The sequence below is a fragment of the Podarcis liolepis genome (genome assembly GCF_965112155.1).
Source record: "Podarcis liolepis genome assembly, chromosome: 14".
NCBI lineage: Eukaryota > Metazoa > Chordata > Lepidosauria > Squamata > Lacertidae > Podarcis > Podarcis liolepis.
The window spans coordinates 22,297,067-22,312,696 of record NC_139569.1 but is presented as its reverse complement, the minus strand read 5'-3'; positions in this window follow the sequence as shown (position 1 = coordinate 22,312,696).

Genomic DNA, 15,630 nt, shown 5'->3' with positions numbered 1-15,630 from the left:
AAGAAGGGGGAGGGGAAAGAAGCAGAAGACCAGCATATATCATCCCAAAGGATAATTATGAGAAACTATTTTGTATGATCCAGCTAAATCAAAGCTTTTAATGCTTTCTTACACCTGTCAAAAGAGGGAGATTTAATGTCTTAAAAATGGGGATTTTGCAGACTTCACTGCCAAGAAAAAATGATTTGTCCCTTGATAAATTATGGTTGGGCTTTCCACCTGGGTGGCAGCGGTGGGGGGGGGGGGCGACTATACTGACACTGAAATAAAGGCCAATGAACAGTTAGATAGGCTCAACTGTTCCTTTGCGTCTAATACCTGATTGGTTGTTGCTGTTTTTAATTATAACTGTAGACCCACATGCAACCTCACCCTGCCCTAAATTTCATTCATGGATTCTTTTTTTTCTTCTTCTTTAGGTCTAACACATTTTTTAAATCCGAAAAATGCTGTAAAAAAATGTCTCACAAGTTGCAAAGCAATCAATTAAAGGGAATCTTGTGCTGACCATCACTTCACCACTAGTTTTGCAGTGAAGTTCACTATGAATAGACAGTACATGAGGGTGATGATGGAGTTTATAGCCGAGAGATAGTATTTCTAGTATTAATAAGGCTCAATTTGCAGAGAGGACAGCTGAACAGGCAGTTGACATCAAGCAGGAAGAGAGTGGGGCTAGGGGCCTTTAAGGGTTTTCAGCTAGGGATGCATTGTTTTCTGCTCTGTCCCTTATCCATCGCTTGCATAGAATCATAGAATTGTAGGGTTGGAATGGACCCTGAGGATTGTCTACCTGCAATGCAGAAATATGCAGCTGTCCCATACAGGGATCAAACCTGCAACCTTGGCATTATGAGCACCAAACTCTAAACAAGTGAGCTATCCAGGCAGCGGTGTTCCATTGCGTTGGTGCCAGCAGGAGACACAAAAAGGATGAGGGGAGGATGGAACGAGCAAGTATACTTACAACAAGTTCTGCCCCATGCACTGATACCATGTCTTCTCTGTCCTCCTCTTTCCCCAATGTAAACAGGTTCCTGGCTCGACCTCTCTGCAACCAGGCAGGAGAATGGGATTGCAGGGTCAGCAGGTGAGCCCATTCAGAGGAGCCCATTCAGATGAGGGGCCCACTCAGTGCTCCTTGGCCAACAGCAAACTGTCCCACAAACCACCACCCCACCGGAGTCAGTTATAACAACACCAACAGAACTGCACACCCATTCGCATTCAGAGATGAAAAGCTGCAACCCAGATGCCTCTTTCTTTCTGCGATGAGTGGGGGAGAAAGGGAGAGAAATGGGACAATTCAAATTGAGGCTTTTGACAAGATTTCTTCAGGAATGCAGCATGTTCTCCCGTTTATCTTCAAGCCTAACCTCGTGGCCCTTCTACAAAGCTATTTCAGAAATGGATGGTGGAGGCAATATCAGCCGCGGCAACCCGGGTGACCCCTTGGAAATGTGATGTTTTGCTGGACAAAGGTTTTAAGGGATTTGCTCACAGATGAGTCAAGGCGTTATCAAGAGAGTTAACCTTGCTAATTAAATAGAAAGAAACACACACTCCGAGGAACGTTCAGCTCTGGCTGGGCTACAAGGTACCTGAATTAAAAGTGATCTGAAGAAAGCAAGCGTCACCAATGAAACTAGGGCCCTTTGCTTTTTAGGCTGCAATCCTAAATAGACATTCTAAGGAGCAGTGGGGGCTGGTGCGGCAGAGAGCAGGAAACCCAACAGTGGGTGGTGCCAGAAAGCCACTTCCGACCTCGGGAGAAGGTGATGTTGCTGGCTCCCAGTCCCATGTGAACAGGAGAATCCTCTGTCGACAATCGGCTTGCGCAGGGGGTGTGGCTTGCCGCATTTAAGGCAAGCGTGGCAGAGGAGCCTCCTCTTTGCCTCTGATCAGCTGGGGAATTTCCTTTGACCTTGCTATGGACTTCAGTTGGTCGCCATTAAGGGGCCTGGTAGGAATTTTTACATGTGGTAAATTGGCTCCAGCCATTTGGTTTTTTTGCCTACCTCGTAGCAAATTGTCACAACTTCCGCAGTTTGGCGGTTAGGCATTGGTCGGGGTAATTGTTATGTAGATGAATGGGGGGAGGAGCGCCATCACCTCCCCTGGTGAGTGAAGGGTAGTCCGGTAAAGGATTCTGGGGGGCTTGGCTCCATCCGAAGCCCATGGCACGCCCTGCTGGTGTTAACCCTTCCCGGCCTCTCAGGCAGACAGACTGAAGCTGGAAAGTTGATTAGGACCAATGCCTAAGCCAATACCGCTCATCACCTGTAACCAATAAAGTTGTGGCCAATTCTAGCCCATTAACCTAAATAATGGTGTCTCATGTCTTTATTTCTACTGGTGGGAGGCGGGAACTCGCTACGCAACCAACGCCAGGCAAATACAACTGATTTTGTTTCCCATCTTCGTAAATTAGAAGGCAGGCAGGCAGGCAGGGGCTGGCTGACCGTAGAGTTCTAGGTAGGGATCTTTCCCAGCCCTACCTGAGGATGCTAAAGATTGAACCTAAGACCCTCTGCATGCAAGAAGAAGATGCTGTACTTGGGGATGCTGGGAATTGAACCTGGGGCCTTCAGCATGCAAAGCAGTTGCTCAACCACTGAGTTATGGATCCCTTTCACAACCAGTCATGCCTCATCTTCCTGGAAAGATCTATCTATCTCTCCACTATCCGCATCCAAAGCAGGGCACTGCTTCCCTTACCATCAGTCCACAGAAGTGGTTTGTTCGGAGCTGACACTGTTAGCTCCAGTGCTTTTAATGGGCCCCTGTGTATAAGCCAATTTTTATTTTGCAAAACAAGAGCTCAGTTGAATTTGGCTCCCATGCTGGAAAGTTTGGGCCATCTTTTTTTTTTAAAAAAAGCACAACCATACTGGCAGTGGGTGATGGAATTTGTAGTCCATGGAATTTGTAGACCATGCTGATTGGAGCTGATGGGAGTTGTGGTCCAACACTTCCAGAGGACAACAGGTGTAAGAAGATTGGTATACATCAGCTACAACTCTTTAGGAAATGCAGCAGAGAAGAATACAAATCTCCTTTATTAATTTTTCTGGGAACAGTGTGAAGTTTTGTTTGGTTTTGTAGCATGTTAGCACAACTAAGGGAACATGCACAGAAAGGAAGTATATGCAAAGTTTCCTTTGCTTTAGATTAAAGTAGCCAGCCAATTCCCAACCCCATATTTAAAGCTCCCTCGGTTCCTTTGGCAAATTAAAAGCAATATATTTTTGCCACAGCCTCTGTGACACAGAGTTCATATGTTTGGAGCCTACGGCTACCTGCACAACTGGGGAAATTGAATACAATAGACAATGCCACTCCTACAATAATGTATTTAAAAAACTAGGCAGTGGATCCTTAGGCATGCAAACATTGTGCCACACCTTGCAGAAGATTTGTGCCAATAGAATGCTTCAAAAGCTGTTTTTTTCTGAAGCGGGAGAGTGCCATTTTCACAGACTTCATTGCTTAACATTGCTACGGAGTTTGGGGAAGCTTCTGAGGGTGAAATTAGATGCAATACAAAATGTAGGTTTGCCCACAACCATGAAAATCAAAACCTCCCCCAGGTCTGGCCCTTCTTTCTTGGGACGTAGATTACTTGGAAAGATGATGTAAAAGGGAAAACAAAATTATTTCAACCTGAAGAAGATAAGAGTATAGCACAGTAATTGTCATGCTCTGCACCATGGCAAGGGTCAGCCAGGGTAATTTTCAGGCTAGACCCAAGGCAAGGTGTGCCAAGGTGAGGCTCTAGGGAACACAGACTGCTGAAGTTGTTCCAATGAAGAATGAGCAGAAATGGAGTTCTTTCATAGCACCACTACCAGGTACTGCATCATCGTTAGCATCACCTGCATTGTAAGATTGTACACTATTTAAAGGGGCCCAACATTCTCCACTCATCTCCAACTGTAAGGGCAGTGCCAGATTTATGGCAGTGTGGGCAGTTCCCCTGCACAGGGCACTGAGCCGAAGGGACCCCAAATTGAGAAGATCCATAATTGAGAAGATCCACTCGGGGCACCAAAGTTTGTCCTTGCATAGGGCACCATATTACAAAAGATTACCCAAGTCCACCCCTGGTGATGAAGTGGGGGAGGCTCAGACCTCCCAGAGTCTCATACAGTGCAATTCTTGGAGTCAGGGAATGGCAGTGCTACATCTTTTTTTGGGGGGGGGGCACTGGTGCCACAGCTTCACGGCATACCAGTGCCTCTGAGGCTGCTCCTTCATGCAATTTCAGTTTGAGGTCTTTGCCTCCCATCACTGATGAAAAGAATCCAACCCCTGGTTCGACAGCTGTTGAGTGGAGGTATTGATCCTGTGGGGTTGGGCAGGAAGGAACATCCAGCAACCTGGGCACCTACCTTCTCTCAGGAAGATGCAGTCAGGTAGGTCTCAGCCTTTTTGCAGGTTTTCTCACTGCCTCTCCTTCTGGCCTCATGCCCCACCCCCTGACATCTATGGATTGCTCTGAACCAGGCATCCCCAAACTTGGCCCTCCAGATGTTTTGGGACTACAATTCCCATCATCCCTGACCACTGGTCCTGCTAGCTAGGGATGATGGGATTTGTAGTCCCAAAACTTCTGGAGGGCTGCGTTTGGGGATGCCTGCTCTGGACCATCCAACCCAACCCATGGCTGTTTTTGCCCAACTTAATCAATACTCAAATCCCTCTGAATAGGCCTGATTTGGCTTGGGACAGCTGATCCCTTTGCACAGCCCTAATTACCATGTCATAACAGTGTTACAGTTTGGGGGATGCTCTCTGTGGGTAACTTCCACATCTGTGATCCTGTCTATGTGAGATTAGAATCTCTAAGAGGAAAGCTGCTGAACCACTCAGATTGGTTTCTCTGTAAGATAATGGCCTTAGCTGGTGTCACGGACTGGCTGGGTGCAGAGGAGTGGAGAGAGGCACCAGCTGGTGAACCACCAAGGGAACTCCCAGGGGAAAAGGCTCAGAGCCAGCGGATTGGTGGTGGGATGTTGATGAGTGGTGGTCGGATGATGATGAGTGGTCAGAGTGAGAAGAGCAGAGTATGGCCATTAAGAACAGAGGGGGGGGGAGGAGGTGTTGAAAGCTGAAGAGGCAACAGGGTTTAGTGAGCAGGAAGAATCTGGAGCAGAGAGCAGTCTAGACAGAAACAGAAGAGGATGCTGGAGTGAGAGGCAGGCTGCTGAAGAATACAAGAAGTTTCTCTCTCCTTCTGCAACCAGCTCCCCTTCCCTTTGGTCTCTCAGAACACACAGGGAAACGAAGAGGGTGCAGCAATGAGATACAAGGCAACAAAGCCTTAGGCTGCTAGGGAAGGGACTGGGGGAGGAGCCTTAGAGAGTGGTGGGAAGGCAGAGGCCTCCAGTCCTTGCAACTGCCTCATTGGGGCAAGACCTACTGGGAAGAGTTGCTGTGATCAGTAGGCCTGCACCGATTTCGTTTCTTTGAATAAGGAGTTAACTTCACTGACATTGGTGTTTTTTATTGCTGACCTCCTCCTGACACCAGCTCTTGGCAGCTGGCCGGTTAAGTACTGCCATTTTACATGTCCAAAAAGGTATGTCTGTTGCCATAAAGAAAAATGGGTGGGCCTTTTTCCGCTTCACCTGGCTAGATGCTATATGGAAAATAGGCCGAGTGGGACTGTGTGTGAGAGACAGAGTTTTGGCTGGTGCTGGAAGCTGGAGATAGAGGCATGTCTTGCTTTTGGGTGGAGGCAAAGATGTGACTTGCTGCTTCCCTTGGATCTGCTGGAGTGTTAATGCTGTGAGTCCCTCCACCCCATGTTTAGGCTTTATATATGTATAAATAAAACCATATAACCTAAAGATGCCATAATCTCCTCTGACCTCCATTCCAAGGATACAAAAACCTGGGAAAGCACAAGCCTCCCTTGAGTCTCTCACCACTTGGAGATTGGGGTGTGTATAACAATATGAATATGTCATTACATCTACCTCTGCCCGTCCCTTTTATTCTCCTTTAGTTCTTGTTCTCTCCCCACCCTAACACACACAGGTGAATACATGCACACAAACACAATTCACAGACAGAGACACACTCTTACATGTATATTTCCTTTCCTTTCTTCACTATCTATTCAAAAAGGAAAATTGTTGCATTGTTAGTCTGAGTGATGTTTGCAGTGGGGGCCTCAGAGATGAAATTACATGCTCTGAGACTGACACATTTCATGCTAGGAGATAGAAATTTTTAAAAAGTGTTTTCAGCTAACACACACTGGCAGGCTGAATTCTCAAACCTCGTCCCTTAAAAGCAGAACTTCTTTAAGAGAGAAAAGGGAGGAGAGGGAGAAGGAGGGAGGGAGCGGGGAGAGGCAGGGAGGACAATTTGATTTACTATAATCCATTGCTCGCAGAACTAGTGAGATATACTTTTTCTAATCACCCACTGAGAGAACATTTCTCTCCTCCCCGCTTCCTCCTCCCCACCAAAACTCTTCCTATTTTAGAGATTAGGAGTGAAGAAGGTGAAGCTTAGTAGCAAAGATGAGTGCCTTGGAGTTTACAAGATAGCATTTCTCCTGAATGGCTTAATGGCCATGTTGAATCAAGAGAGAGAGGCCATTTGGAGGCTGCTTCAAAGGATGCACTTAGCTTCATTTGCTCGCCTCATGCATTCTAAAGAGATGTGGACAAACACTCAGGGTGATGGGGAAGATGGAAAGGGTGGAAGGAAAAACACCAGAACCAGGCCAAAGGGGGGCCATTTGCTGCAGTATACTGTTCTCAGAGTGGTCAGCCAGATGCCCCAATGGGAAACAGCAAAGAAGACCTGAGCACAACAGTGCACTCCCCCACTGGTGATTCCCAGCAACTGGCATTCAGAGGCATATAAAGGTAAAGGGCCCCTGACCATTAGGTCCAGTTGTGGCTGACTCGCTTTATTGGCCGAGGGAGCCGACGTACAGCTTCCGGGTCATGTGGCTAGCATGACTAAGTTGCTTCTGGCGAAGCAGAGCAGCGCACGGAAACGCCATTTACCTTCCTGCTAGGTTGGCGGCAGCAGGGACCGAGCAACGGGAGCTCACCCCGTCACAGGGATTCGAACCGCCCACCTTCTGTTCGGCAAGTCCTAGGCTCTGTGGTTTAAGCCACAGCGCCACCTACGTCCCCTATTCAGAGGCATAGTGCCCTCAAAAGACACCACCACCATGGCTAGGAGATGCAATATGCCACAAAAATTGGCAGCCTGGTCTTGCCTTACCCTGCCCTTTTCATCACTTTTAGAACATTGCCTTCCACTGGCAGAGCAATAACATGGCAAAGCATGGCTAAATGTGGTTAGGTAAAACACTTTCCCCCTTGCTTGACATCATACCTCTTAAATTGCAAGCCATTATTTTAAACTGCAAAATGCCTTGATGCCCATGGTGGAAGGACTACTGCTCAATGGGAGAGCCTCTGCTTGGAATGCAGAAGAACCTCAGCACCTTCAGGTAAGGCTGGGAGAGACTACCTGTCAGAAACCCTAGAGCAGGGGTCAGCAAACTTTTTCAGCAGGGGGCCGGTCCACTGTCCCTCAGACCTTGTGGGGGGCAGACTATATATTTTTTTTTTGGGGGGGAATGAACGAATTCCTATGCCCCACAAATAACCCAGAGATGCATTTTAAATAAAAGGACACATTCTGCTCATGTAAAAACATGCTGATTCCTGGACCATCCACGAGCCAGATTTAGAAGGCGATTGGGCCAGATCCGGCCCCTGGGTCTTAGTTTGCCTACCCATGCCCTAGAGAGTTGCTGCTGCTCAGTGTAGACCAGTGTTTCCCAAATGTTTTTTGAGCCAGCTGCCCCTTGGTTCTATAAACTCATCCCCATTGCCCCCTACCCTATAAAAAGCATTATTCAGAACAGTGATTAGTATGTCTGACTAAGGAAATTAATGACACAATAAAATTCAAAACAGTAACAAGTCATTGCACATTTATTCAAAATCCAGTGAAAACTACTTAGTTTAATTTAACAAACCTGATGAACTTTTCAGGTTTAACAAACCTGACGAGCTTTTCAAAGTCGGATAGTCATTTATACCTGCAGTTCCTCCACTGCTGCCAACTTGCTCTAAGCACTCCCTACATAAAATCCCACTGCTACTCAGACAGTACTGAGCAAGATGGACCAATGTCCAGTGGTGTAGCGTTGGTTGTCAGCACCCGGGGCAAGGCAAGTAATTTGCGCCCCGTAACCCGTGGATTTGCGCCCCCCTAACCCATGGATTTGCGCCCAATAACCCTAACCCCCAGATGTTGCGCCCGGTGCGGCCGGCCCCTCCTACACCCCCCACGCTATGCCACTGCCAATGTCTGGACTCTGTGTGCGACAGCTTCCTAGGTTCCTAGTTTTCCCAAGGACTACCCAATATTTCCCCCCTCCCAGAAATTTGATCCAGGATAGCAATTCAAACATTCAGCTTCCACTTCTACTTTACCACCACTCCCCACAAAGATGGGCTGACAATCACTTCTCCCTTTCTTCTACTGCTGTCTTCCCCACCACCACCCTTCCCACCCCAACTCGAGCTTATTTAAAGAGTTCAATTACACAAAGCATTTCTATAATGGTGATATAATGGATGTTATTTGCTTTCAAAATGTATTATCTTTTGGAAATATTAGTCACCCTTAAATAGACAGAATAAACCATTTTACCAAATTAGAGCAATAAAGATCTAATATATAACAATTTGGGAAAGTTTCTCTCAAACAAGCATTGTGCTGACTTAAAGGAAAGACTTGGGAATCACTCGTAAACCTACATCTTCCCAGCATGCTCAAAAGCTACTGTGCTTCCTACTACTACTACTACTACTACTACTACTACTACATTATAATAAGCAGCTATGCAAAAAAGGAGTGATCGGTGTTGGTATGGCAAATCCCAGAGTTTGGGCACCAGGTTTTTTTGAATGCCTTCTTGGATCCCCCCCACCCCCCAAAAAATCAGACCCTATGTAATTCCAGGGCTTGGCCCAATCTTAAATATATCAATTTCATTTCATTTCTCTCTCTCCTCACTTCATCCCAAACAGTTAAATTTAGTTCCCATAGAACACAGCATCCATGGATGCTGTCATGCATGCTTATGAAGTTAGGAGTCATGGGAATATATTTTCCATGGCTCCCAATGCCGTTGGGTGATATAATACAGTATTGTACAGGGCCCAAAGCTCTGTTGCAACATATCCTGGAGCTGATCTTGAATCAAAGAATCATAGAACTGTAGAGCTGCAAGGGATCCCAAGGATAATCAAATCAAATCTGACTATGCACTGTTACTGTCTTTTTTCATGCATCCACTCTGCTCTGTGGTCATTTGCTTCTGAATTCCAGTTTAACCAGAGCCCTACTTGGACATTTGGTAACTGTAGGTGCGGGACAGGTAAAGAGTACAGTCAGAGCATATGGCTCAACTGCCCCCAATAATTAATGTGGAGACAATGTTCCCTAGTCAATCCATCATCAGCTGTGTCTGAAGGGAGATGATTCAATAGGGTAATTTCTATGGGGCTGGGAACTGTGATTGGCCTAGTTCTTGCCCCCATGTAGGAAACCCTGTGAGATGGAGCCAATCACATGTCAGTAGAGGGACACTGCCAGCAAGTGAGGCATTGCTGAGGAGGTTGGGATAGCCCCACACATTTCCACTCCGCTAGATAAACATGTTCTAAACAAACAGTTGCTTCTGGCTTGGATCATAAAAAGACTCGTTTTGCTTCATTTAAAGGAGAGTTGTTTCCAAAATTCAGTGGCATTGGCTAGCTTTCTATTGTATCCATCCATCTTTTCTACTCCTCCAACACACGGCTGTCACCCTAAGGCTCTGTGAGTTTAACAGCTGGATGATAGGCAAAAATTCATCAGGTCTTGCTTTCCCTCAGAGGCAGCACTAGGGAAAATCAGCAAATTCCTCCCTGTATTGTGTAGCTCTTTATAAAAACACATTGCTTTTGTCAGGGAGGAACCAGCATCAGACCTACACCCAATTAACTGGGTATTTAAAACATTACAACCAGCAAAGAATACGACTTCATCCTGATCCAGAAATAATACAAAGAAAAGTGATTAAGTCATGCATTCACCAAGTGTTAAAAAGTCCATCCAGATTATGTCCAAGCTGATCAGGTCTCTAATGGTGATGAAAACTTTGTCATACACCAGGATATAGGTTCTCATTGCTAATCTCCTTGTTTTTTGAACATTTCAATTTGAACAACACGAGGAACTTTTTGACAGTAAGAGCTGTTCCACAGTGGAGCAGTCTCCCACAAGAGGTGGTGGCCTCTCCTTCCTTGGAGGGTTTTAAGCAGGGGTTAGATGGCCACCTGTCATGGAGGCTTTAGCTGAGATTCCTGCATTGCAGAGGGTTGGACTAAATCATTGGGGTCCCTTCCAACTCTACAATTCTATGATCCCTAGAACTGAGTTTGTCTTTTTCCACCACTGCCACACACTGGGTTGACATTGTTATCAAACTATCCGTTATTACCCAAAGGTCTTATTCCTGGTCCATCACTGCTGGTTCAGACCCCATGAGCAAAACTTTATTTTGCTGTGACATGCAATGCTATTCTCATAATCCCTGAACACTGGCCATGCTGGGCTGGAGCTGATGGGAGTCAAGAGTCCAACAATATTTGCTGGTCACTCCTGCTCAGTGCTTTTTTCTGGGCGTACACAGGGGTACACATACCCTTAAACATTTTGTGAATCTAAGTTTGGCCTCATTGAGGGGCAGTATTTCAATATCAGTAAGAAAATGAAAGTACCCCTAAACATTATTTTTAATAGGAAAAAAGCACTGCTCCCGCTGTAGATGATGGTTTGTCTTATCCAGAGAATGCTGTTTGGCTCCCCCACCCACAAATGCCTACCATTGACTTTAACTTTCAAGGCAGGTGTTCGCAGGTTCCTATCCTTGTACTCATTACAGTTAAGTGACATCTGTGCCACAAGAAACATACCTCTGTAGTGATCAGAAGTACTCTCTCCCCAAAAAAGAAAACGACAGAGAACAGATGCAGAGTTGATAATATAAAATGATAGATCGGGGCCTTGAGATTCCTGCATTGTTGAAGGTGAGGTGGAAAGGCTGTTTGACCCTGCCCCCCAGCTGAGCCACAGAGTCACAAAGGCACCTCCTGGGTCTTCCCAACACCCCACAGCTTCCTTGTTTGACTGAACATCAGTAAGGAAGGGTTGCATCAGCAATGAAAGTCTGGTTGGGGAAGTGAGGGGAGTGAGTGTGTGCAGCTTTGCCAATTATTTTTCTTCTTGTGACTCTCTCTCTCTCCCCCCCCCCAATGTAGATATTCCTTTCGGCGGTTCTATTTCTTTGGTGCCTATAAAAATAAGTTTAATGATGGAATTTAACATAATCAGAGGCTGTCTAATTTATGCCTCTGACGCCTGTTTGCAGCCAGATGTAATTCCGCTCAGAGTTGTAACATTACAGTTAGTAATGACTCTGGCTGACTGCTGTTTTTTTGGGGGGAGAATTTGCAATTTATTTAACAGCTGACTGAGCAATGACCCCATATAATATTGCTATAATCAAAGTATATCTACACACACACACACACACACACACACACACACACACACTCCCTACCCCCCACACCTAAAAAAAATCTCTCTTTTAAAGACTTGGATGCAACAAATATGGGGTTAAATGAGAAGGATTTCCTGCATTATGCTCATTACCTCAGAAAAAAGGTTGGACACCTTCTTGGAGGGTGCGTCTATTAGCAGCTATGAGCCATCATTGAGCATATGTAATAAGTTTGAGCTTTGAGTAACTGAGCTCACTACATGCCACTGACACTAAAAGTGTGAGAAGGATCCTTAGAGTAAGAGAAACATCAGGCCTGTTACCCGTTACTCCTTGTGCCAGTCAGCATAATAGACAATACTGAGCTAGATGGACCAATGACCTGATTCAGTCTAAGGCAATTTCCTAGTTCATCTGAAGTCTAGACTCAGGCAACTGCTGAAGGCCCATTTTTGTTGCTATGGACCCCTTTTTCTGGTTCTCCTTATGAGCACTGGGCAGCCACCACTGCAGTGACTAACTGCATCAGAGTAACACTACATCGCTCCTGGTCCTTGCAGATAACTAACTGATATCTGGGGTGTTCAGGGCCACCTATCTCCATGGGACTGTGGACCACTGATGCCTGTGGAAGTGTGGGCCACTGATCTGCAGGTTACTACAGGCCACTGTTCTCTAAGCCAATGTGGGCAGTTACAATAGTCAATGCCCAGTGTTCACCACCCTCATCCTTTGGTAAGTCTGCTCATCTGCACCTGCAATGGGTGAAAATAGATAGGAGGGAGGGGAGAAGGCAGGAAGGTGCTTTCCACTGATGTGGAAGGGCCAACAGTATGAGGTGCCACCAGAGGCCTCCATCCATGGGTCACCTCCATCCTGGAGATGGCTTTGCCTCACCTTTAAACTCACTTGATTCCATTTGGCAAGTCATGATCTCTCCACCACCACCAAGTATCTATAGCAACAAATATATGACCCCTCTTTGGGAGTGGAAAATCCCATGTATTCATTGTACCCCTAAGTCATGCTCAGCCCAACACTTTTGCCTACATTGAAGAGTGCACTTAGCTGTGATAAAAAAGAATGGCAGGGCAGAACAGAACCTTTAAAAAACCAAACAAACACCCCTCTTCCATCACTTCCATTGAAGTGTTAATATATAAGAGGAACTTTATTTTACCCTTTCAAAGGAAGTGATCAGAGCTGCATTTTTGATTAGGATGGTTCTTCTAGGGTGTGTGTGTGTGTGTGTGTGTGTGTGTGTGTGTGTGTGTGTGTGTGAAATAAGTAAGGATGGTGAACAGTCATAACCTTCGATCCTCACTTTATATTATTTATTTTTATGGACCTGTATTTGAAGTTTATGGGAGAGGTATAGCCCACCTGGCTATGCTGCCTTTGCTTTTGACAGCCATCTTCATGATTATTTGCTGTTTCTCCTATTAATCTTCAAATGGAACTATCTCAATTTCAATGATACCATTCAGCTTGCTTTGAGAAATAATGGGAAGAAATGGTCCCAAGGTTTTCTTGCACTGCTCTCCTCCATAAATCTTCAAACTTTTAGAGTTCCTCATCTCCTGCTCAGATATATTTGGGCCTTTGCACCACATCTAGGACTCCCCCAACAATCGTTAGCAAGCAGACTACTCCGTTATTTCTTCCTGTAAATTCAGCCTTGCTATATCAGCTACTTTACACCAAATTTATTTTTATTTTATCTCCAATATTCATCTTTGGAAGTGGAGTAATTTCAGTGATTGCTCTGATAGATGCAAGTAATCTGCAATACTTGCTTATAGAAATACATTTTATTACCTTACCTCAAGTCAACCCAGTTGCAACATATTCTAAAACTTGAAAACTGTTTTTTGTATAGGATTACTTATAAACATGGTAAATGAATTAGTGCTGGGCTGAACTCTGTAATCCATTTTCTTGAAAAAACGTCTCCTAGGAAAGAGGCTCCTGTTTTTCTGGCTCATTGGTAGGTATGGGGGTTTGAGGTAACCTTATTGTTAGTTGGCCAAGGGTGGTGTTCATTAGGGTCTTTCACCATATCTATCTGAAGGCTGGATCCCAGGCCGATTCAGGCCAATTTGGGTCAAGCTGGGATTTGGCTAGATTGGACTGAGGCAGCCACAGATGCAATGGTCTGCTTCTCAGTCAGCAAATTGTGCGGCAATATTCCTTCTAGAATATTACAACAACAACAACAACAACAACAACAATAATAATAATAATAATAATTGTCAGGGGTTCAGGAGCAGAGGCACAGGAAAGGGAGGAAACAGAGAGCGAGGGGGAGGAATCCGAAGGAAATATGAGCGATGACAGCGGCCCGAGATCTCTGAGTCTTTCCAGTGAATCGGAAGATTCACAGAAAGGGGCGCCAGTGGTCGGAGCAAGGGGGGCGCCTAGGGGGACACCCCAGGAAGAAGGGACCAGAGGGGACTCAGAGAGCAGCAGTTGGAAATCGGGACCAGCTTCCCCACCAGAGCGCAGTAGGGGGGAGGGGTCCCAGGTATCGGGATCAGGCGGCTCGCCGCAAGCGGGAGGGCATGAGTCAGGATTGGCCACACCTCCATCGGGGAGCGAGGAAACGGTCAAGAGGAAGGTTGAAGGCTGGGCGCGCGCGCCAAGTTCAAATGCACAGGAAGGCGGCACAGTAAGCAGCCCGGATAGGGAGCCAGGTCCTAAAGCCCGCCGCAAGGAGGGAGAAGAGTCCGGGGGGTCAGTGTCAGAAGAGTCCAGGAAGGAAGAGACCACGGGGGGCAGAGGGACCCAGAGGAGGAAGGAAAGACGGAAGAGGTGGAGTAAGGCTAGAGTATTAAGTTGGTGTACAGGAGGCGGAGAATCAGACGGAGCTTCGCCGGTCTAGCTTCTAAGACGTAGAGCTGCGCGCTGCGGCTTGGAAATGGAAACTGTAACTCAATAAAGACTTTTGTACATTACTGCTGGCTAGCGTGGTCCTCTGCGAGCTGGGACCTGGAAGCAGCTCTGACAATAATAATAATAATAATAATAATAATAATAATAATAATAAATGCTTCAAACAAAACATTGTAGATCTATTTGACTACAGTTTGGCAGGTTTCCAGATCAGGGGAATTTCTCATGTCTGCATTTTTAAGACCAGTTTTTCAAACCTATTTCCCTCTAATTTGGCAGGGTATGTTGTTACGATATTGAAGCAATGCAGCCGCGAGCTGCTGGTATCTTGAAAGCAAAACATAATGGGAATGTTGGGACTGTCCGTGGGAAACAGAGGGACAGTCTATTCACAGTGCGAAGCACCGGAATTAGCTCAGAGTGTAATATTAGCTGTACAGGAAGTACAGCATGTGTTTGTTCTCTCTCGACTGCTGGAGTTTGAAGAGAGCAGTCATGTTTTCTGTAACGCTGCAAAGACAGAAATAAAGGCATGTAAATACGTTTCTGTCTATCTCTTTCCCCTGCCGGGGGGGGGGCAGGAAAGAGGGGTGCGTTCTTCTCACGCTGAGAAGGATCGCCTATGGTGACCTCTGCCTGGATCTTGCTGGGAATGCAGACAGGGAGGTCAACAGGAGATCAAGCTGGGTGCCTGGAGAGTTGCCAGTTTCTCCTGATAAAGGCTTGATTCCCGACATATGTTTGCCCTGGTGATTCCTGCAAATTTCATCCACATCTGCATAAGGGGCAAAATTACACTCATATTTCTGCCTTCCTAAAAGTGACTGGAGAAAACAAGGTGGATTCGAGACAGACCTCACACTAAATCAGGCATTCCACAAAGAGATCTGAACCTCACTGAGTGGTGGAATCCTTGTGAGATGATGGCATAGAGGTGGGCTGCAGTGGTGCCAGAGGGGTTGCCAGGGCTGGAAGTGAAACTGGCATGGGGGCCAGGGATGCAATGGGTCTAGTGCACTGGGAGACATTAGAGGGCACAGAGTGGAGTGCTGGGCCCCTCCCCATGATCTGACTCCACCTTTGTAACTCCTTCCAGGGGTGACTCCTTCTCAAGGCCCTGATGCAGCCTGCCACTGGATCTA